Source organism: Leopardus geoffroyi, chromosome C2 (assembly GCF_018350155.1).
Source record: "Leopardus geoffroyi isolate Oge1 chromosome C2, O.geoffroyi_Oge1_pat1.0, whole genome shotgun sequence".
NCBI classification, from domain to species: Eukaryota; Metazoa; Chordata; class Mammalia; order Carnivora; family Felidae; genus Leopardus; species Leopardus geoffroyi.
The window spans coordinates 34,921,442-34,945,505 of record NC_059333.1 but is presented as its reverse complement, the minus strand read 5'-3'; the positions used below and the strand labels follow the sequence as shown (position 1 = coordinate 34,945,505).

Genomic DNA, 24,064 nt, shown 5'->3' with positions numbered 1-24,064 from the left:
TATAGGGTCAGGTTGTGATTTCACTGTCATGAGATCTAGCCCTGTGTCAGGCTCCACACTGAGAAGAGCCGGGTTGGGATTCTCTCTCTCCCTCTCTCTGCCCCTCCCCAGCTTGCATGCGTATGTTTTCTCTCTCTTTCTCTAAATAAATAAATAAATAAATAAATAAATAAATAAATAAATAACCTCAAAAACATAGAAAGAAATCCGTGCCTAACCCAAGGTCAGAATGGTTTCTCCTATGTTTTCTTCTATAATTTTTACAGTTTTAGGTTTACAATTTAGTTTTATGATTCTCTTTTATTACTTTTGTATTTAATTAGCAGTATGGATTATATGGAATAAATGTAAAAATCCAATTGTTCATGTATCAAAGATTATCCTTTCTGCATCAAATTTCCTTTAAACCTTTGTCAAAAATCAAGTAATTGCTTGGTGTGGTCTATTACTGGACTTTCAATTCTGTGCCAACAGCCCATTTATCTGTCTTTTCCCCAAGACCACATTGTCTTTATACTATGGTTTTATAATAAGTATTGTAAATCAGGTAATATTTATTTTTTTAAACACTTGTTTTGGTTATTCCAAGTCCTCTGAATTTCCATGTGAATTTTTTAGAATTGATTTAGCAATTCCTAAAAAAAAAAGGTATACTAGGATTTTAATTGGGATTGCATTGATTCTATAGATTAGTAAGGGGAGAACTGTCATCTTAACAACATTGATTATTCCTATCATTGAACCTAATATGTTTCTACATTTAAGTGTTCTTTAATTTGCTGAAGCAATATTTTATAGCTTTCAGTGTACAGAACTTGAACATTTTTTACCAGATTTATTCCAAACTACTTCATATTTTTTAATGTTCTTTCAGTTGCAATCTTTTAAATATTTCAGTTACCTCTTGTGGTGCCTGGGTGGCTCAGTCGGTTCAGTGTCTGACTCTTGATTTTGGCTCAGGTCATGATCCAAGGGTCACGGAATCAAGCCCCAAGTCAGACTCCACGCTGAATGTAGAGCCTGCTTAACACTCCCTTTCTCTCTCTACCTCTGCCCCCCTTTCTGCCTTGTGTGCTCTCTCTCTCTTAAATAAATAAATAACAATAAAAATTAAAAATTAAAATTTCAACTACCTCTCATTAATTGCTAGTGTACAGAAACAACTGGTTTTTGTATTTTGATCTCATATTCTATAATTAATTAAACTCACTTGTTAATTCTAGTAGATACTTTACAGGTTTCCATATAGACAATCATAGAATTTGTAATTAAGGGCATTTTCTCCTTCTATCCAACTTAGATAACTTATTTATTTTCCAAAATGCACTGTCCAGAACTTTCAAAACAATATTGAATTGAAGGGATGAGAATGGACATCCTTGTGTTGTCCCTGGATTTAGTCTTTCACCATTAAGTATATTAGCAGAAAAACTTTTGTAGATGACCTTTGTCAGGTTGAGGAAGGCCCCTTCTCTTCACAGTTTGCTGGGAATTCTTATCAGAAATGGATGTTGGATTTTGTCACATTGTTTTCCTGTGCTTATAGAAATGATCACATGATTTTTCATTTTATTGTTTTCATGTGGTGAATTATATTAATTCATAAATGTTAAACCAACCTTGCATTCCTTAGATAAATCTTAGTTGTTTGTTCATGATACACTATCCCTTTTATATATGGTTGAAATTTATTTACTAGTTTCCTAAAAATATTTTTTTCATTTAGGTTTATGAAGGATATTCATGTTTAGTTTTCTTTTTTGTGATGTCTTTGTCTGGTTTTGGTTTAATGGTCATGATGGCCTTATAGAATGAATTTGGAAGTATTTCCCATTCTTTAATTTTCTGGAAGAGTTTGTGTTGAATTGGTATAATTCTTCTTTAAAGGTTTGATAGAATTAATCAGTGACACCATCTGGGCTTTCTTCATGGGAAGTTTACTTAGTAAAATTGAATGTCATATATATGTGTGTGTGTATATATATGTATATATATGTGTATATATATACACACATATATGTATGTGTGTATATATATACACACATATTTGTGTGTTTATGCATGCATATATACATATATATTTATAGATTATCTATTTCTTCTTCAATAAGCTTTAGTAGTTTGTGTCCTTAAAAAAGTTTTTCTATTTTGTTTCAGTTGCTGAATTTATAGGCTAAAGTTTATAATAATAATATTTTAATGTCTTTTTAATATCTGCAGAATCCATAGTGATGTCCCTGCTTCCATTCTTCATATTGGTATATTGGTAACATATTTCTATTCTCCCTTCCTTCCTTTAATTAATCTGGTTATAGGATTACCAATTGTATCAACCTTTTCAATGAATTAGGTTTGTTTATTTTTGGTTTTCTCTATTGATTTTGTTTTCTATTTCATTGATTTCTATTTTGGTCTTTTAATTTCTTCTACTCACTTTGGTTTAGTTAGCCTTTCTTTTTCTAATTTTTAAAATAGAAGCTGAGGTTATTGATTTGAGACTTTTCCTCTCCAACAGGTGTTTAGAGCTATGCATGCATTTTCTCCTAAGTACTGCTTTTATAGTATCCCAGAAACCCTGTGTTTTTATTGTAATTTATTATAAAATATTTTACAATTCTACTATTTCATCTTTAACCCATGTGTTATTTAGAAGTGTGTTATTTATTATCAAATATTCAGGGATTTTCCAGATATGTTTCTCTTGTTTTCGCATTTAATTCCATTGTGGTCAGAGAACAAACTCTTTATAATTTTAACCTTTTAAAGTTATTGAGACTTGTTCTTATTATCCATGATAGTCTATTTTGGAAAATTTTCCATGTGCACTGGAAGAGTGTGCATTTAACCAATGTCCAGTGGGTCAGTGTGTTGATAATGTTCTTCAAAAATTGCATATTGTTACTGATTTTATTTATTCTATCATATTTTGAGAGAAAGGTATTGAAATCTCTACCTGTAATGCTGTACTTGTCTATTTCTTCTTTCAGTTCTATCAGTTTTGCTTTATGTATTTCAAAAATCTGGTATTAGATGCACAAAGATTTAGAATTATTATGTCTTTTTGATAAGTAGACCCTTTTATCACTATGAAGTGATCTTCTTTATTCCTGTAATATTATTTGCCTTGAAAGGTACTTTGTCTGATATTAATATGGCTGCTTCAGCTTCATTTTGAATAGTTTTAGCATAGCATCTCTTTTGTATATTTATATATACAATGAATTTGTTATAGGCAGCATTGATCTGGGTCTTCTAATCTGACAATCTCTTTTTAATTGGAATGTCTGGACCTATTATATTTAGTATGATTATTCATATATTTAGAGTTAAGTCTATCATCTCCTTTTTTTTTTTTTTTTTTGTCCTTTCTGCTTTTTGTTCCACTTCCTGCCTTTTCTGTCTTCTTGTGGACTCAGTATGTTTTAGTGATTCCATTTCATTTCCTTTGTTGGATTATTAGTTATACTTCTTTATTTTCTTATTTTATTGATTGTACTGAGGTTTATACTGATGTATACTGAGTATACATCTTTAACTTAACATATTCCACGTTACGTGATTTTATATCACTATATGTACATGTAAGTTGACAATAGTTTACTTCCATTTCTACTTCCTGGTCTTTTAGTATTTTTTCATTTATTTTACTTATACATGTTATAAAACACAATGAATTTGTTTAAGTGGTGAATTATCTTTTGAAGAAATTTAAATTAGAGGAAAATTTTTTTTTTTACCCACATAGTTACCTTTTTTGGTAATCTTAATTCCTTTAGATGTATACTTTCAGCTGGTATCATTTTTCATCTGCATGAGAAAGTTCTTTTCAGTTTATTGTAGTGTAAGTCTCCTCAAAATTATTTTCCAGCTTTTATATGTTTGAACTACCCTTGTTTTTTCATTTATTTTTGAAAAATATATTCACTGAGTATTAAACTCTAGGTTTTCTGTCTTCTCTTTTACATTTTTAAAGATATTCCTCCACTGTTTGCATTTTTCCAGTGAGAATTCTGCTTTCTTCCTAACTTTTATTTGTATACATATCTCTTTTCCTTTGGCTGCTCTTAAGAGTTTTCCTTTTATAACTGGTTTTAAGCAATTGTATTATGAAGTGTGTTGATGTGATTTTCTTTACTTCTTTTTGTGCTTAAAGCTCATTTATCTTCTTGGAATATGGGTGTTTAATTTTCATGAAATTTGAAAAACATTGGCCACTGTTTCTTTAGATTGTTTTGTTTGCCCCTTCTTTTTTCACTACTTCAGGGATCCAGTTACATATTTAAAAGGTTGCTTGAAGTTCTTCCAGAGCTCACTTGAGCTTTGCACTTGTTCTAAAATTATATTTTCTGTTTTAAATTTCGGACAGTGTCTATTGCTTTTTCTTCAATACCCTTAATTTTCATTTAGACGTTGTAGTTTTCATCTCTACAAGTCTGATGTGGGTCTTTTTCCTATCTTCAATATTTCTACTTAACTTTTTAGACACATGTATTCAAGGCATAATTACTGTGTTTATTCTTTGGGTCTGCTAATTCTAGCACTTATGTCAGTTTTAAATCAGGTTTGATTGATTGATTATTCTCAGTATGGATCATATCTTTCTGCTTCATTGCATGTCTCCAAATCTTTGGTTGGGTGACAGACCTTGTGGATTTTACTTTCTGAGTCTTCTTATGCCTATAAATATTCTTCATGTTTTTTTAAAGCAGTTTTATGTATTTGTTTATTTTAATTTGAGAGTGTCTGTGTGTGTATACAAGTAGGGGAGAGGAGCAGAGGGAAAGAGAGAATATTAAGCAGGCTCCACACTCAGCATGGAGCCTGATGTGGGGCTCAATCCCATGACCCTGGGATCATGACCTTAGATAAAATCAAGAGCCGGATGCTCAACTGACTGAGCTACCCAAGCACCCATTCTTATAAATATTTCTTAAGCTTCATTCTTTTTTTTTTTTTTTTTTTGCACATAACATTAATGGCATTTATTTAGTTTAGATAAAGATTTCCAACACAGAACACTGTTAGGAATTAATCATTAGGAACTATGTAAAAGAGATGTGATGTAAGGCAAGTATTATATAAGGATGAAATAGATAAACAGTTTTTATTTTTCTACAGAATTTACTGCAAGTTACCATGCTATGAAAACAAAAGCCACCCACTCTTTTTTTTTTTTTTTTTTTTTTTGGCTGCAGGTAATTTTATTTTATTTTATTTTTATTTTTTTTTAATATATGAAATTTATTGTCAAATTGGTTTCCATACAACACCCAGTGCTCATCCCAAAAGGTGCCCTCCTCAATACCCATTACCCACCCTCTCCTCCCTCCCACCCCCCATCAACCCTCAGTTTGTTCTCAGTTTTTAACAGTCTCTTATGCTTTGGCTCTCTCCCACTCTAACCTCTTTTTTTTTTTTTTTTTCTTTTTTCCTACCCCTCCCCCATGGGTTCCTGTTAAGTTTCTCAGGCTCCACATAAGACTGAAACCATTTGGTATCTGTCTTTCTCTGTATGGCTTATTTCACTTAGCATCACACTCTCCAGTTCCATCCACGTTGCTACAAAAGGCCATATTTCATTTTTTCTCATTGCCACGTAGCATTCCATTGTGTATATAAACCACAATTTCTTTATCCATTCATCAGTTGATGGACATTTAGGCTCTTTCCATAATTTGGCTATTGTGGAGAGTGCTGCTATGAACATTGGGGTACAAGTGCCCCTATGCATCAGTACTCCTGTATCCCTTGGATAAATTCCTAGCAGTGCTATTGCTGGGTCATAGGGTATGGCTATTTTTAATTTTCTGAGGAACCTCCACACTGCTTTCCAGAGCGGCTGCACCAATTTGCATTCCCACCAACAGTGCAAGAGGGTTCCCGGTTCTCCACATCCTCTCCAGCATCTAGAGTCTCCTGATTTGTTCATTTTGGCCACTCTGACTGGCGTGAGGTGATACCTGAGTGTGGTTTTGATTTGTATTTCCCTGATAAGGAGCGACGCTGAACATCTTTTCATGTGCCTGTTGGCCATCCGGATGTCTTCTTTAGAGAAGTGTCTATTCATGTTTTCTGCCCATTTCTTCACTGGGTTATTTGTTTTTCGGGTGTGGAGTTTGGTGAGCTCTTTATAGATTTTGGATACTAGCCCTTTGTCCGATATGTCATTTGCAAATATCTTTTCCCATTCCGTTGGTTGCCTTTTAGTTTTGTTGGTTGTTTCCTTTGCTGTGCAGAAGCTTTTTATCTTCATAAGGTCCCAGTAATTCACGTTTGCTTTTAATTCCCTTGCCTTTGGGGATGTGTCGAGTAAGAGATTGCTACGGCTGAGGTCAGAGAGGTCTTTTCCTACTTTCTCCTCTAAGGTTTTGATGGTTTCCTGTCTCACATTCAGGTCCTTTATCCATTTTGAGTTTATTTTTTGTGAATGGTGTGAGAAAGTGGTCTAGTTTCAACCTTCTGCATGTTGCTGTCCAGTTCTCCCAGCACCATTTGTTAAAGAGGCTGTCTTTTTTCCATTGGATGTTCTTTCCTGCTTTGTCAAAGATGAGTTGGCCATACGTTTGTGGGTCTACTTCTGGGGTTTCTATTCTATTCCATTGGTCTATGTGTCTGTTTTTGTGCCAATACCATGCTTTCTTGATGATGACAGCTTTGTAGTAGAGGCTAAAGTCTGTGATTGTGATGCCTCCTGCTTTGGTCTTCTTCTTCAAAATTCCTTTGGCTATTCGGGGCCTTTTGTGGTTCCATATGAATTTTAGGATTGCTTGTTCTAGTTTTGAGAAGAATGCTGGTGCAATTTTGATTGGGATTGCATTGAATGTGTAGATAGTTTTGGGTAGTATTGACATTTTGACAATATTTATTCTTCCAATCCATGAGCAGGGAATGTCTTTCCATTTCTTTAAATCTTCTTCAATTTCCTTCGTAAGCTGTCTATAGTTTTCAGCATACAGATCCTTTACATCTTTGGTTAGATTTATTCCTAGGTATTTTATGCTTCTTGGTGCAATTGTGAATGGGATCAGTTTCTTTATTTGTCTTTCTGTTGCTTCATTGTTAGTGTATAAGAATGCAACTGATTTCTGTACGTTGATTTTGTATCCTGCAACTTTGCTGAATTCATGTATCAATTCTAGCAGACTTTTGGTGGAGTCTATCGGATTTTCCATGTATAATATCATGTCATCTGCAAAAAGCGAAAGCTTGACTTCATCTTTGCCAATTTTGATGCCTTTGATTTCCTTTTGTTGTCTGATTGCTGATGCTAGAACTTCCAGCACTATGTTAAACAACAGTGGTGAGAGTGGGCATCCCTGTCGTGTTCCTGATCTCAGGGAAAAAGCTCTCAGTTTTTCCCCATTGAGGATGATGTTAGCTGTGGGCTTTTCATAAATGGCTTTTATGATCTTTAAGTATGTTCCTTCTATCCCGACTCTCTCAAGGGTTTTTATTAAGAAAGGGTGCTGGATTTTGTCAAAGGCCTTTTCTGCATCGATTGACAGGATCATATGGTTCTTCTCTTTTTTTTTGTTAATGTGATGTATCACGTTGATTGATTTGCGAATGTTGAACCAGCCCTGCATCCCAGGAATGAATCCCACTTGATCATGGTGGATAATTCTTTTTATATGCCGTTGAATTCGATTTGCTAGTATCTTATTGAGAATTTTTGCATCCATATTCATCAGGGATATTGGCCGGTAGTTCTCTTTTTTTACTGGGTCTTTGACTGGTTTAGGAATCAAAGTAATACTGGCTTCATAGAATGAGTCTGGAAGTTTTCCTTCCCTTTCTATTTCTTGGAATAGCTTGAGAAGGATAGGTATTATCTCTGCTTTAAACATCTGGTAGAACTCCCCTGGGAAGCCATCTGGTCCTGGACTCTTATTTGTTGGGAGATTTTTGATAACCGATTCAATTTCTTCGCTGGTTATGGGTCTGTTCAAGCTTTCTATTTCCTCCTGATTGAGTTTTGGAAGAGTGTGGGTGTTCAGGAATTTGTCCATTTCTTCCAGGTTGTCCAATTTGTTGGCATATAATTTTTCATAGTATTCCCTGATAGTTGTTTGTATCTCTGAGGGATTGGTTGTAATAATTCCATTTTCATTCATGATTTTATCTATTTGGGTCATCTCCCTTTTCTTTTTGAGAAGCCTGGCTAGAGGTTTGTCAAGTTTGTTTATTTTTTCAAAAAACCAACTCTTGGTTTCGTTGATCTGCTCTACAGTTTTTTTAGACTCTATATTGTTTATTTCTGCTCTGATCTTTATTATTTCTCTTCTTCTGCTGGGTTTAGGCTGCCTTTGCTGTTCTGCTTCCATTTCCTTTAGGTGTGCTGTTAGATTTTGTATTTGGGATTTTTCTTGTTTCTTGAGATAGGCCTGGATTGCAATGTATTTTCCTCTCAGGACTGCCTTCGCTGTGTCCCAAAGCGTTTGGATTGTTGTATTTTCATTTTCGTTTGTTTCCATATATTTTTTAATTTCTTCTCTAATTGCCTGGTTGACCCACTCATTCGTTAGTAGGGTGTTCTTTAACCTCCATGCTTTTGGAGGTTTTCCAGACTTTTTTCTGTGGTTGATTTCAAGCTTCATAGCATTGTGGTCTGAAAGTATGCATGGTATAATTTCAATTCTGGTAAACTTATGAAGGGCTGTTTTGTGACCCAATATATGATCTATCTTGGAGAATGTTCCATGTGCACTCGAGAAGAAAGTATATTCTGTTGCTTTAGGATGCAGAGTTCTAAATCTATCTGTCAAGTCCATCTGATCCAATGTCTCATTCATGGCCCTTGTTTCTTTATTGACCGTGTGTCTAGATGATCTATCCATTTCTGTAAGTGGGGTGTTAAAGTCCCCTGCAATTACCACATTCTTATCAATAAGGTTGCTTATGTTTATGAGTAGTTGTTTTATATATTTGGGGGCTCCGGTATTCGGCGCATAGACATTTATAATTGTTAGCTCTTCCTGATGGATAGACCCTGTAACTATTATATAATGTCCTTCTTCATCTCTTGTTACAGCCTTTAATTTAAAGTCTAGTTTGTCTGATATAAGTATGGCTACTCCAGCTTTCTTTTGGCTTCCAGTAGCATGATAAATAGTTCTCCATCCCCTCACTCTCAATCTAAAGGTGTCCTCAGGTCTAAAATGAGTCTCTTGTAGACAGCAAATAGATGGGTCTTGTTTTTTTATCCATTCTGATACCCTATGTCTTTTGGTTGGCGCATTTAATCCATTTACATTCAGTGTTATTATAGAAAGATACGGGTTTAGAGTCATTGTGATGTCTGTATGTTTTATGCTTGTAGTGATGTCTCTGGTACTTTGTCTCACAGGGTCCCCCTTAGGATCTCTTGTAGGGCTGGTTTAGTGGTGACAAATTCCTTCAGTTTTTGTTTGTTTGGGAAGACCTTTATCTCTCCTTCTATTCTAAATGACAGACTTGCTGGATAAAGGATTCTCGGCTGCATATTTTTTCTGTCTAGCACACTGAAAATCTCGTGCCAATTCTTTCTGGCCTGCCAAGTTTCAAAAGAGAGATCAGTCACGAGTCTTATAGGTCTCCCTTTATATGCGAGGGCACGTTTACCCCTTGCTGCTTTCAGAATTTTCTCTTTATCCTTATATTTTGCCAGTTTCACTATGATATGTCATGCAGAAGATCGATTCAAGTTACGTCCGAAGGGAGTTCTCTGTGCCTCTTGGATTTCAATGCCTTTTTCTTTCCCCAGTTCAGGGAAGTTCTCAGCTATTATTTCTTCAAGTACCCCTTCAGCACCTTTCCCTCTCTCTTCCTCCTCTGGGATACCAATTATGCGTATATTATTTCTTTTTAGTGTATCACTTAGTTTTCTAATTTTCCCCTCATACTCCTGGATTTTTTTATCTCTCTTTTTCTCAGCTTCCTCTTTTTCCATAACTTTATCTTCTAGTTCACCTATTCTCTCCTCTGCCTCTTCAATCCGAGCCGTGGTGGTTTCCATTTTGTTTTGCATTTCATTTAAAGCGTTTTTCAGCTCCTCGTGACTGTTCCTTAGTCCCTTGATCTCTGTAGCAAGAGATTCTCTGCTGTCCTCTATACTGTTTTCAAGCCCGGCGATTAATTTTATGACTATTATTCTAAATTCACTTTCCGTTATATTATTTAAATCCTTTTTGATCAGCTCATTAGCTGTTGTTATTTCCTGGAGGATCTTCTGAGGAGAATTCTTCCGCTTGGTCATTTTGGATAGTCCCTGGAGTGGTGAGGACCTGCAGGGCACTTCCCCTGTGCTGTGGTGTATAACTGGAGTTGGTGGGCGGAGTCGCAGTCAGACCTGATGTCTGCCCCTGGCCCACCGCTGGGGCCACAGTCAGACTGGTGTGTGCCTTCTCTTCCCCTCTCCTAGGGGCGGGATTCACTTGGGGTGGCGTGGCCTGTCTGGGCTACTTGCACACTGCCAGGCTTGTGATGCTGGGGATCTGGCGTATTAGCTGGGGTGGGTAGGCAAGGTGCATAGGGGCAGGAGGGGCAGGCTTAGCTCGCTTCTCCTTAGGTGATCCACTTCAGGAGGGGCCCTGTGGCAGCGGGAGGGAGTCAGATCCGCTGCCGGCGGTTTGGCTCCGCAGAAGCACAGAGTTGGGTGTTTGCGCGGAGCGAGGAAGTTCCCTGGCAGGAACTGGTTCTCTCTGGGATTTTGGCTTGGGGATGGGCGGGGGAGATGGCGCTGGCGAGCGCCTTTGTTCCCCACCAAGCTGAGCTCTGTCGTCCGGGGGCTCAGCAGCTCTCCCTCCCTTTGTCCGCCAGCCTTCCCACTTTCCAAGCAGAGCCGTTAACTTATGACCTCCCAGACGCTAAGTCGCGCTTGCCGTCGGAACACAGTCCGTCAGGCCCCTCCGCTTTTGCAAGCCACCTCCGGGGCTCTGCTTGGCGGGTGAGCCGCCCCTCCGCCCCGGCTCCCTCCCGCCAGTCCGTGGAGCGCGCACCGCCTCGCTGCCCTTCCTACCCTCTTCCGTGGGCCTCTCATCTGCGCTTGGCTCCGGCGACTCCGTTCTGCTAATCCTCTGGCGGTTTTCTGGGTTATTTAGGCAGGTGTAGGTGGAATCTAAGTGATCAGCAGGACGCGCGGTGAGCCCAGCGTCCTCCTACGCCGCCATCTTCCCTCTTCTCGGCTCAAAAGCCACCCACTCTTAATATGTCAAATTTGTTTAGTAATTTAAAGAAAAATATATGATTCCCATCACACAGATAATTCTAAATCTACTTTGAAAATCAAATCATCAAGAAGTATCTGTCTGGAGAGACTATGGACCTACTATCACATTATAACAAAGATAAGGCTGTTATCTTCACAGAATATATGGATAATTAGTAATCAACAATTAACATAGTGAATGTTCTAATATTTGGGTAAATATTGGAAAACTATTTTCTAAAAAAAACAAATTTGTGTGGACATTGTTTACTTTGCCAATGAGATTAGTTTGGAAAAGGGGTCTTGTTTAGTCTAGAAAATCTTGAGTCCAATATAGTTTTGGGCTAAACATATACTGAAGATCCTTTACAAGGACAAGTAGGCTTGGAAATCATGCAGTCTTATTTTGAATCAGCTTGCTTTAGTCCAAGGTATGGAATTAATTATCAAGTACCAGGAATTTCTGTAATGTACCCAATGCCAAATATAACCCAATGGCTATAACATTCTACTTCCCACTATGATGATTCCTTGATTAGAGGTTGGTGTGAGGCATAAAGCATATTGTGAACTATAAAATAAATTGTACTCCAATGCTCGGATCTCTAAAGATAAATCTTGTTTTTCAATATAAGAAACTCACTAAATCAAATGAATGCTAATTAGAGCAAAAGTAGTATAAGTAAAACTGGGGCAGGAAACTTCTAATTACACAAGAAATACATGACTTAATCATTCTAAGAGAAGAATCATTTTCCCAGTAGCTCCACTGCTATGGATGATATTTTCATGAGCCTGGGCCACCTTCTCCAATGAATACTGACTGAAAGCCTATTACAGGTTTCAGCCAACCAATTTCCATTCCAGCTTGAAGGGCTGCTGCATATTGCTTAAATTCCTCCTTAGTTGATGAGTAGAGAGCCACCCCAATTATACCAGATTCCTTTGTCATGGTGTCCTGTGGGTTTATTTCAATAGGACCTCTGCTGCCAACAGCTATTACTCGCCCTCCATGTGACAGAAGATTCAAATCATTATTAAGATTTACATTGGCTAACATTTCAATGATCACATCAATTCCTTTTTCACTGACAGATTTCTTAATTTTATTAATATTAATTACGTTCTCTATGGTTAAACACTTCATGGGCTCCATTTTGCAAAACGATGTTTTGTCCTTCCTCAGTACCAGCTGTGCCCAGAACCTTTAAACCACAAACTCTAGCAATCTGGCATACTGCCAGTCCAACTCCTCCACTAGCCCCATGAACCAGAACACTTTCTCCAGCTTTCACATGGGCACTGTGGAGCAGAGCTCAATAAGCAGTAAAATATGGGATACCGATGGCAGCTCCTTGTTTAAAGTCTAGTTTTTCTGGCAGTGGGCATACAGTGAGATCTGCTGCAAAAGCATACTCGGCATAGCCCCCAGAGATGGTGCTGGTAGTGAAAACTCCATCACCTTTCTTGAAAGTAGATGTATGATCTCGTACAGCTTCTATTACCCCAGCCACACCTGAACCAGGAGTATAGGTTGTAAGAGTGGTTTTATCCTGTGAGTACCAGAACAAATATATGTTTCCACTGGGTTTACACCACGTGCATGGACCTTGATTAGAACCTGATGGTCTTTTGGAGTTGATGCTGCCACATCCGACTGGAATTTCAGCACTTCCGGTCCACCAAATTCAAAAACTCTAATTGCTCTCATCAATTTCAGTCCAGTTGCCATGGTGACCTGGTTCCAGCGAGGGGAAGCAAATTCTGCAAGGGCTTTCTCAGATTCTACCTTAAGCTTCATTCTTGTATGCAGTAAGGTTACTTGGAAATAGATCCTTTATGGTCTTGCTTTTATGACTTGTTAGGTGGCTCCAAAAAAGTACCCAGTATAGGGCTAACTATCCCCCACTACTAAGACAAGACTCTTCTGAGTACCCTACCCAATGCTACATGAATTATGAGTTTTTCTGGTATGGCTGTATGGAACAGGTACTTTTCCTGGCCTGTGTCAATGTTGTGCACTATTTGCTTTAATCCTTTTGGATGCTTTTTACTACCTCTGGCAGTCTCCTCAAATACAATCACTGATCGCTTCTCTGTGGAATATTCAGCAGGATCATGCTGCATGAGTCTGGGTTATTTTTCTGTGCAGGTCCCTCCTTTATGGTGTTGCCCTGTAAACTCTAGGCTGCTTTTTCTCTCTGGACTTCCATTTCCTCAGGCTAGGTTCTTCCTGTGTTCTTCTTCTCTGAACCATAACTTGGAAATCTCTCATGGCAGAAAGCCCCTACATTTGTAGGGGTCACCTCAGATGTTTTCTATTTCTCAAGGATCACTCTCTTCGGTTGCTTGATGCCCAGCACCTTGATTTTGATGTTGTTGTTGTTGTTTTACACAGGAGGATAAATCTAGTACTTATTACTACATCTCATTTGAAGCTGAAGTCCCAGCTGAACTTAATAATAGAGATGGGCCATGGGAATATTAAGAAATCTATATATAGTTCTGCAGAAATTCCAGTTTATGGTAAAATATTGAATCAAAGTTTCTTTATACACATACATATGTATATCTTTTTAATTTAAACTACTTTACTCTGGGGGAGTATCAATTTTAATGAGCACCAAATTCAATTCTAAATACTGTTCACTTAAAAAGTAAGGAAAAAAAAGTTAAAAAGAAAGAAAGAAAAAAAGACCTGGATACTGCAAAAGTATCTGTTATTTAATAGGCAGTGATAACTTCATAGAAATGTGTACCTCAAATTTGGCCTCTACAATCTTTTTATATTTTCTTAGTGTTTATTTATTTTTGAAAGAGGGAAAGAATGTGAGTGGAGGAGGGGCAGAGAGAGAGGGAGCCACAGAATCCAAACCAGGCTCCAGGCTCTGAGCTGTCAGCACAGAGCCTGACATAGGGCTCAAACTCACAGACCACGAGATCATGACCTGAGCTGAAGTCAGATGCTTAACCTACTGAGCCACCCAGGCCCCCCTTCAATCCTTTTATATTAGAACTATTCTTAGATCTTAAAGAATTTTCTAACCTCATCCCACTAAGGAAGAGTTTCAACTTTTATCTGTCAAACAGGTTTTAGATCAAAAGTATAAGTAGTAGAATATTGAGTCAGGTGAAATGATAAACTCTCTCATGAAATAATTTAATATGATTGGCCTAGAAATTGTTACTTTTCCACATGAAAGTTAATTTAGGAGGTGTTCATGAAGGGAAGTAATGCAAAGATATCTACAAGATTAATTATCTCTGAAAAAGTTCTCAAAAGATGTTTTGATATAGGTAAATTCACATGTAGATTATTCATTTTATATAAAGACAGATGTTTGTTTAAAAAAATCCCTAGTATTAAATCTAATATCAAGTAACTAACTTTTGTTTCACTGTAATATCTTGGAACACTGTGAGTCTTTTCAAGTTTAAAAGGGATTACTACAACTGCTAATAAAAAAGAAAATCTTGGGGCGCCTGGGTGGCTCAGTCGGTTAAGCGTCCGACTTCAGCTCAGGTCAGGATCTCTCAGTCTGTGAGTTCGAGCCCCTCGTCGGGCTCTGTGCTGACAGCTCAGAGCCTGGACCCTGTTTCAGATTGTGTGTCTCCCTCTCTCTGACCCTCCCCCATTCATGCTCTGTCTCTCTCTGTCTCAAAAATAAATAAACGTTAAAAAAAATTAAAAAAAAAAAAGAAAATCTTGAAAATAGGATACATTTAACATTAGAAGAAAACAGATGGAAGCAAATAGTGGAAGAATTAAATTAGAAAGCAACTTCAAGGTATTCAATGCTTAAGTGACTCAATGTTACGAAAATTTTGTGTTAGAAAGAGGGGTTCTATTAAAATTGTCCTAAGAATCATACAGTGTAAGGAAAATGACTTCAAAATGAGAAAAATAAATTCTGAAAATCTAGGTCATTTATCTGAGATTTCTTATATTTCCTGAAGTTTTGTGCTTTAAACTTTTTGATACGTCACCTAGAGACAGTCACTTTTTTCCACTGAAGATCAAGTTATCAGCAAAGTACAAAATGGTAATTAAAAATTTCTAGTTCAGTACCAGGCACACATTGTTCTTTTAATGAATCAGATTATCTCAACTTTGTAAGGATTAATTAGGCACTTGTAGCAGTTCCTTTAAATTTCTCAGAACACTATGCCACTAGATAACTAAGCAGCAGTCTTGTAAACTCAGAGTTAATAGAGGCTCCAAAAATCCATTACACTTAATTCACTAGAGTCGGAATTTTTATTATGATGTTATTAAAACATTATTATATATTTTTATGTAATGTTAACTAAGGTTGTGTAAGCACTAAATATCATTGAATGAAAGGGGGAAAATTAATATTGCAGTATTTTTCTTTTAGAAAAAAAATTACAGAAAAATAAATATGACAATAGTTTTTGAAACCTGTATTTTCTCTCTAAAATTAGCAAATGTTAAGATTTTAGAAATGTAGATATTATAGATTAAAGGGGAATTATTTTGGAATAATTTCTGATTTATGGAAAAATTGTAAAGACAGTATAAAGAGTTATCATATACCTTCATGAAAGTTTCTCAGTGCTAACATCTTATACAAACACATGTATTAAAACCAAGAAATTAACACTGGTACAATGCTATTAACTAACTTGTAGATTTTGTTAATATTTCACATTCTTAAATTCCATGATCCATTCCAGGGGATATCAGTTTAACTGTATGTATGTACATATATATGTGTGTATGAACTTCTAATTAATGTCAAACTCAAATTTTTATATGTCAGAACTATATTTTTTTTTCATTAATCTTTATTTATTTTTAAATTGAATTAAATTGACATACAATATCACATCAGTTTTAGGTGTAAAAGATAGTGATGATATTTTTATACATTATGAAATGATTATCATTATAGGTCTAGTTACTATCTGTTGCCACACCACACAAAGTTATTGCAAATTATTGACTATATTCTCTCTGCTGTACATTATATCCCTGTGATTTATTTATTTTATAACTAAGTTATTTTATAATTAGAAGTTTGTCCTTCTTAATCCCTTCACCTATTTTGTTCATGCCTCCACTGATCTCTCCTTTGGCAATCACTAGTTTATTTTCTGTATCTATGAATCTGTTCTGTTTTGTTTTGCTGGTATATTTGTTTTGTTTTTTAGATTACGCATATAAGCAAAATTATATTTTATTTGTCTTTCTCTAGGTTATTTCACTTAGCACAATAGCCTCTAAATCCAACCACATTTTCATAAATGGCAAGATTTCATTCGTTTTTATGGCTGAGTAATATTCAATTGTGTGTGTGTGTGTGTGTGTGTGTGTATGTATGTATGTATATATATATATATATATATATATATATATATATATATCACACATATATATACCACGACGTCTTTAGCCATTCATCTATCGATGGGCATACATTACTTCCATATCTTGGCTATTGTCAACAATGCTGCAGTGAACATAGGGGTATACATATCTTTTCAAATTAGTGTTTTCTTTTTCTTTTCTTTTTTTCAGATAGATACCCAGAAATGGAATTGCTGGATTGCTATAAATTTTTGAGGAATCTCCATACTGTTTTCCATATTAGCTGTACCAATTTACATTCTCACAATAGTGCACAAGGGTTCCCTTTTCTCCACATCCTCACCAATACCTATTATTTCTTATCTTTTTGATAACGGCCACTGTGACATGCGTGAGGTAGTATCTCATTTTGGTTTTGATTTGGGTTTCTCTGATGACTATCGATATGGAACATCTTTTCACATTCCTGTTGGCTATCTGTGTGTCTTTTTTGGAAAAATGTCTATGCAGGTCCTCTATTTGTTAATCAGGCTCATTGTTGTTGTTGCTGCTGCTGCTGTTTCTGTTATTGAGTTGTATGAATTCTTTTTATATTTTCAGTAACAACTCCTTATTAGATACATCATTTGCAAGTATCTTCTCCCATTCATTAGGTTGTCTTTTTTGTTTTGTTGATGGTTTCTGTCAATGTGTAAAGCTTTTCAGTTTGATGTAGTCCCATTTATTTGTGTTTTCCTTTTTTCTTCCTCTTGCCTGAGGAGGCAAATCCAAAACAATATTGACAGGACAAATGCCAAAGAGTCTATTGCCTATGTCTCATCCTAGGAGTTTTATAGTTTCAGGTCTTACATTAAGGTCTTTCACTAATCCATTATGAGTTTATTTTTGTACATGGTGTAAGAAAGTGGTCTAGTTTCAATCTTTGGCACGTAGCTGTCTAATTTTCCCAATATACTTTATTGAAGAGACTGTATTTTACCCTTTGTATGTTCTTGTCTCCTTTTTCATAGATTGGTTGATCATATAGCATGGGTTTATTTCTGGGCTCTTTATTCTGTTCCATTGATCTACGTATCTGTTTTTGAGCAAGTACAATACTGTTTTTATTAATATAGCTTTGTAGTATAGTTTGAATCAAGAAAGCTAGGATACCACTTAACTTTCAGTCATCATGTATCCTTAGCCTTCTTCAGCTGGTGACAGTATCACAGTCTTTCCTTCCTCTTCACATCCTTCATATTTTTTTTAATGTTTATTTATTTTTGAGACAGAGAGACAGACAGAGAGCAAGAAGGGGAGGGACAGAGACAGAGAGGGAGACACAGAATCTGAAGCAGGCTCCAGGTTCCTCGCTGTCGGCACAGAGACCAACATGAGGCTTGAACTCACAAACTGTGAGATCATGACCTGAGCTGAAGTCTGGCATTTAACCAACTGATCCACCCAGGTGCCCTACATCCTTCATAATTTTTAAGAATATTGATCAGGTGCTTTGTAGACCATTGTTGATTCAGTTTTATCTGATATTTACTTATCAGAAGTTCTAAAAATTTTTTGGAAGAATATCAGAAGTGAAATGTGCTTCTTATCAAACCCTATCAAGGGTTATATCATAACATGTCTTATCACCAGTGGTGTCAATTTTTTTCACTTAAGGTGGAATCTGACAGGTTTCTCCACTGTAAAGTTCCTGTTTTTCTCTTTTCATAGCCCATTATTTTGAAGCAAGTAACAAAGTCTAGCACACATTCCAGTGGAAGAAAATTAAGCTCCACCTCTTGGAGGGAGAATAAATTATTTAGAATTTTTCTGAAGGAAGCACTTTCCTTTCTCCCTCATTATTTTGTCAATAAATTATGTATATTAGGATGTACTTGTGAATATTTACTTTGGTCTTTGAGTTATAAATACTATTACAGGCATAGCTCAGAGATATTGCAGGTTTAGTTCCTGCAATAAAGCAGTATCACAATAAAGTGAGTCCACTGAATTTTTTGGTTTCCCAATGCATATGAAAGTTATGTTTACACTATGCTGTAGTCTATTAGGTGTGCAATAGAATTATAGCTAAAAAAAAGTCTGTGACAATTCAAAAATACTTTATTGCTAAAAAATGTTAACCATCATGTGAATTTTCAGTAAGTTGTAGCCTTTTTACTGTTGGTGGGTCTTGCTTTGATATTGATGGTTACTGACTGATCAGGGTGGTGGTTACTTAAGGTTGGGGTGGCTGTGGCAGTTTCCTAAAATAAGACAAATTTTGCAGCATTGACTCTTTTTTTCATGAACAATTTCTCTGTGGCATTGATGTTGTTTGATAGCATTTTCCCCACGATATAATTTATTGTAAAATTGGAGTTAACCTTCAAACCCTGTTATTGCTATATCAACTAAGATTATTTAATATTCTAAATCCTTTGTTGTCATTTCAATAATCTTCAAATTATCTTACCAGGAGTAGATTACATTTGAAGAAACCACTTTCTTTGTTCATTTATGAGAAGCAATTCCTCATCTGTTCAAGTTTTATCATAAGATTGCAGCAACTCAATCACATTTTCAGGCTCCACTTCTAATTCTAATTCTCTTGTCATTTCCACCACATCTGTGATTACCTCTTCCCACTGAAGACTTGAACCTTCAAAGTCATCCATGAAGATTGGCATCAATTTCTTTTAATGCTGACATTTTGACCTTTTCCATTGAGTCACAAATGCTCTTAATGGCATTTAGAATGGTGAATCCTTTCCCTAAAGTTTCCAATTGATTTTTCCCAGATCCATGAGAAGAATCATTATCTATGTCAGTGATAGCCTTATAAAAATGCACCTCTTAAATAGTAAGATTTGAAAGTCAAAATTACTCCTTGATCCATGGGTTGGAAGCATGAATAGATCTTATATTGGCAGGCATGAAATCAACATTAATCTCCTTGTACATCTCCATCAGAGCTCTTAGATGACCAGACGCATTGTTGATAAGGAGTAATATTTTGAGAGGAATAGTTTTCTTTTTTTTTCTTTTTTTTTCTTTTTTCTGAGCAATAGGTCTCAATAGTAGGCTTAAAATATTTAATAAATCATGTCATAAAGAGATGTGCTGTCATCCAAGCTTTGTTTTTCCTTTTATACATCATAATCACAATAGACTTAGCATAATTCTTAAGAAACCTATGATTTTCAGAATGATAAATGAGCATTGGCTTCAACTTCAAGTCACCAGCTACATTTAGCTCCCTAACAAGGAAGTCAGCCTCTCCTTTGAAGATATGAAGCCAGGCATTGACTTCTCTCTAGCTATGAAAGACCTAGATGGCATCTTTTTCCACCAGAAGCATCTTTTTCAATACATTGAAAATCTATTGTTTACTGTAGCCACCTTCATTAATTATTGTACCTGGATCTTCTGGATGATTTGTTGCAGTTTCTATGTTAGCACTCACTGCTTCACCTTGTACTTTGATGTTAAGGAAACAGATCCTTTTCTTAAACTTCAGGAACCTGCCTCTGGTAGCTTCAAACTTTCCTTCTGCAGCTTTCTTACCTCTCAGCTCTTATAATGTTAAAGAAAGTTAGGACCTTGCTCTAGATTAGGATTTGGCTTATGGGAACACTGTGACTGGTTTGATCTATCCAGACCACTAAAACAGTCACCATATAAGCAATAGGCTATTTGTTACACTTTCTTATCATTTGTGTGTTCACTGGGGTATCACTTTACATTTCCTCCAAGAACCTTTTCTTTGCATTCACAAATTGGCTATTTGGCACAAGATACCTAACTTTTGGCTTAGCTCAGCTTTTGACACACCTTCCCTACTATGCTTAATCATTTCAAGCTTTTGATTTAAAGTGAGACATGTGACTCTTCCTTTCAATTGAACACTTAGAGGCCATTTGTAGAACTATTAATTGGCCTAATTTCAATATTGTTGTGTCTCAAGAAATAAAGAGGCCTGAAGAGAGACAGACAGATAAGGAATGGCCAGTCAGTGGAGAAAACAGAACACACACATTTATCTGTTAAGTTCACCATTTTATATGGGTGTGGTTCATGGCACCCCAAAACAATTATAATAGTAACATCAAAGACCATTGATCAAAGATCACCATAACAAATATATTAATCATAAAAAAAGTTTGAAATATTGTGAGAATTACCAAAATGTGACACAGAGCCACAAAGTGAGCAAATGCTGTTAGAAAAATGTTGCCAATAACTAGCTTGATGCAGGATTGCCACAGACTTTCAATCTGCAAAGAATGCAGTATCTGTGAAGTGTAATAAAGTGAAGTACAATAAAATGAGGTATGCTTATGCTACTAACAGTCTAATACTAAATATTTATTTTGCTGCTCAATGGATCCTGCTTTGACTATTTGAGAATTTTTCTCAAATTGGTTTCTGTGTCCTTTTATTGTTTAAAATTATTTTTTAAATTTATATTTTTTTGAGAGAGAGAGAGAGAGAGAAAGAGAAAGAGAGAGCACAAGCAGGAGTGGGGCAGAGGGAGAGGGAGGGAAAGAATCTTAAGCGGCTCCATGCTCAGTGCAGAGCTTGATGCAGGGTTCAATTTCGTGAACCATGAGATCATGACTGTGAGATCTTGACCCAAGCCAAAATCAAGAATTGGATGCTTAATTGACTAAGCCATCCAGGCACCCTGCTCCTTGGGCCCTTTTGACATGATCCCATAGTCTCCTCCTCCTCCTCCTCCACCACCTCATCTTTCTTCTTTTTCTTCTCCTTTTTAACACTCTCCTTCTGGTCCTATTAAATTCTCTAGGTTTATCTTGGATTTTTTCTATCCAGCTCTAGAATCAGCCATTTATCCAAGGACCCCTGGTTCTTTCTGTTGGAGAATGGTTTTCAGAATCTAAGATCTCGGTGCTGGGTATGCTTGTTGTTACTGTGATGTTATTGCTTTCATGTCCTCTCAGCAGACAGAGCTAAGAAATATATGTGTAATACAAATCCATGTGTATACATGTTAAAAATATCTCTGTGTGTGTGTGTGTGTGTGTGTGTGTGTGTGTGTTTGAGGGGGTAGGTGAGTTCATTTCACTATCTCTGACTTTAACTTCAGAACCACAACCCCTTCCCCCATTGCTTATTTGTAGCTTCTATCTCTGACAGAATGAGATCCAGCTCCCATTATCTATAATTTATTTACTTATTTGCTCAACCAATTGCAGTATACATGCAGAGTAGCTTTAGAATACTTAATCCATACTGCTGTGAAAAATAAATTTATCAACTAGAATATAGTGTTTATGTACAATTCTTTTTGTTTTTAGCCTTCAAGAATCTAGTCAAAACACTATTTTCTGAATTTTATTTAGGTTAGCTTCCTTTATTCTCCAATAGTGTAGTTTTAAAGGTAATTCTCTTGAGTAAAAACACAGTATAGGTAATATGGGATTTAGAAATGTAATACTGCAAAAGTTCATTTTTAAGATGATTGTCATCAATTTTAACAGAAGCAGTATTCTAAAGCATTACAATCCATTATAATTATAACTCACTCACCTCAAAATTACCAGAGCTCTTTGTCTTTTAAGTGGGGGCAATTACAGCATTGCACTAAATCCTACTGGAGTGAAGGCAGAGTTGGGTAAGATTACCTGCCCTGACTTTCATTAGACACAGCCACAATAGCACAACTCTGCCTCCTCCCGTCTGAATTAACTGAGTTACCCTGGTCTGCTATCCTTCTTGTCATGGTCTTGATATCGTTTTAATGTCATATCTTCCCAATGACAAGTTTTATTATATCTATATTATAGAAAATGAAACAGTTTCTAAAAGTGACTTGCCCAAGGTCATATGGCTCATAAATGATAGAGCTGAGACCAGAATTTGGCTGTATTCAAAGTCCAAAGTGTGAAAAATTAACATATGAGTGTTAGAATTTCATGTCCTGAAGAATACAGCATGGTTGGGTTTGTAGTAAAGCACCCAGATTATTTTGTATAGTAAATGGACATTTTTATAGTTTTTTGAATCATCCATTGCCTATTTCTTTATTGTCAGTTGGCTCAACCTATGCAACTTTGAAGACATTTCTACCTAAAAAAAAAAAATAACAGGGTCCTATTTTAGTCAATTTTCTCATACTTCACAGTTTGTCTTTTGTCTCTAAATAATTCGGCATGGTTATTTTACAATGCAGTTTCAATAGATTGGCTCTACTTGAATAATTTAGCTTTGACTTTGAATATGTAAAATAAGTATAATTTCATTAAAATGTTCCAAGTCAGTTCCAATTCCTATTCTGTTTTTGTTTTGTTTTGTTTACTGAGAATTTGGGAGTGTCTAGTATGTACCCATTGGGGCATTTGCACAGATAAAGGATTTTCTGAGAATGGTTCTGGTTGTATATAGCACAAGGCTAATCAAAGGAAAGTTTTTTTCTTTTTTTTCCCCTGTAATCAGTCATGGATTGAAAGCTTCATACAATACAACTAGAATATTTTTCTAAAGAAATAAAAAAAATTTAAATACCAAATATAAAGCCCAATTTCTTATGATTATATTTTTCAAACTGACATTGAACTTTCTAAACATGTTTTCCCGATTTCTGTATTTTTTGTTTGTGGATAGGTCACAGACACTTGTTTACCAGCATTGATGTATGGAACATATTGGTCTCTGATCAGAGGCTTCGTTTTGAAAAGTGTGACTCAGTGTTAGTGTCCATCACATTCCAAGTCAGGTTTCAGTGATGTAATATTTATTCCCCCTGTATGTGTGAACTATCCTCAAGATCTTAATGCTTTCTTACTTTTGTACTAATCTAGGTTATTGGAGAGCATTGTATATGAAAAACATTACTCTTCTTTGCTATAGTATTGCTTGTGCAGAAATATGTTACCATTTATTAAGTGATTATTATATGCTATGTCCAGTTTTAAATATCTTATATGTATTAAGTCATTTAATCCTTTCAATGTAAAACCAAATACTATTATCATTCCCACCCTGTAGAAATGGAAACTGAAACACAGAGATTGACTTCCCATGATCACATATTAGTGAGCAGGAGAGTTGAGATCCAAACTCAGGCAGCTTGGCTCTTAAGTCTGTGTCCTTGTCTTATCATACTGTTGTCCACAAAAAATCTGGGAAGGCCTTCGTATTTATCTAAAATTGGTTTCCAAGTATATGGTTCAAAATGTTTCTCAATTCCTATCACTTATGGAGGTATTTCTAACTAGAAGGCACAATTTTGAGCTTATAGAATTGTTTTTTTTTTTTTTAATTTATTGTTTATTTATTTTAGAGAGAGAGAGAGAGAAGGGGAGGGGCAAAGAGAGAAGGAGACACAGAATCTGAAGCAGGCTCCAGGCTCTGAGCTGTCAGCACAGAGCCTGATGCAGGGCTCCAAGTCAGGAACTGCAAGATCATGACCTGAGCCGAAGATGGACACTTAACTGACTGAGCCACCCAGGTGCTCCAAAGGTTATAGAATTATAAACACTTGATATCTTTCCTGTTTTGGTTTTGCTACTAGGCACTTGGGAACTAAGGTCTGAACTCAAATGTCA

At 36.0% G+C, this 24,064-nt stretch overlaps 1 long non-coding RNA gene and 1 pseudogene across 1 annotated transcript in view; both read right to left on the bottom strand.

Moving 5' to 3' along the window:
- LOC123610725 overlaps nt 1-24,064 on the bottom strand; it is a 61,723-nt gene that overhangs the window by 35,666 nt on the left and 1,993 nt on the right. The gene's annotated exons all lie outside the window — the stretch shown is intronic.
- LOC123610724 lies at nt 11,756-13,175 on the bottom strand (annotated as a pseudogene).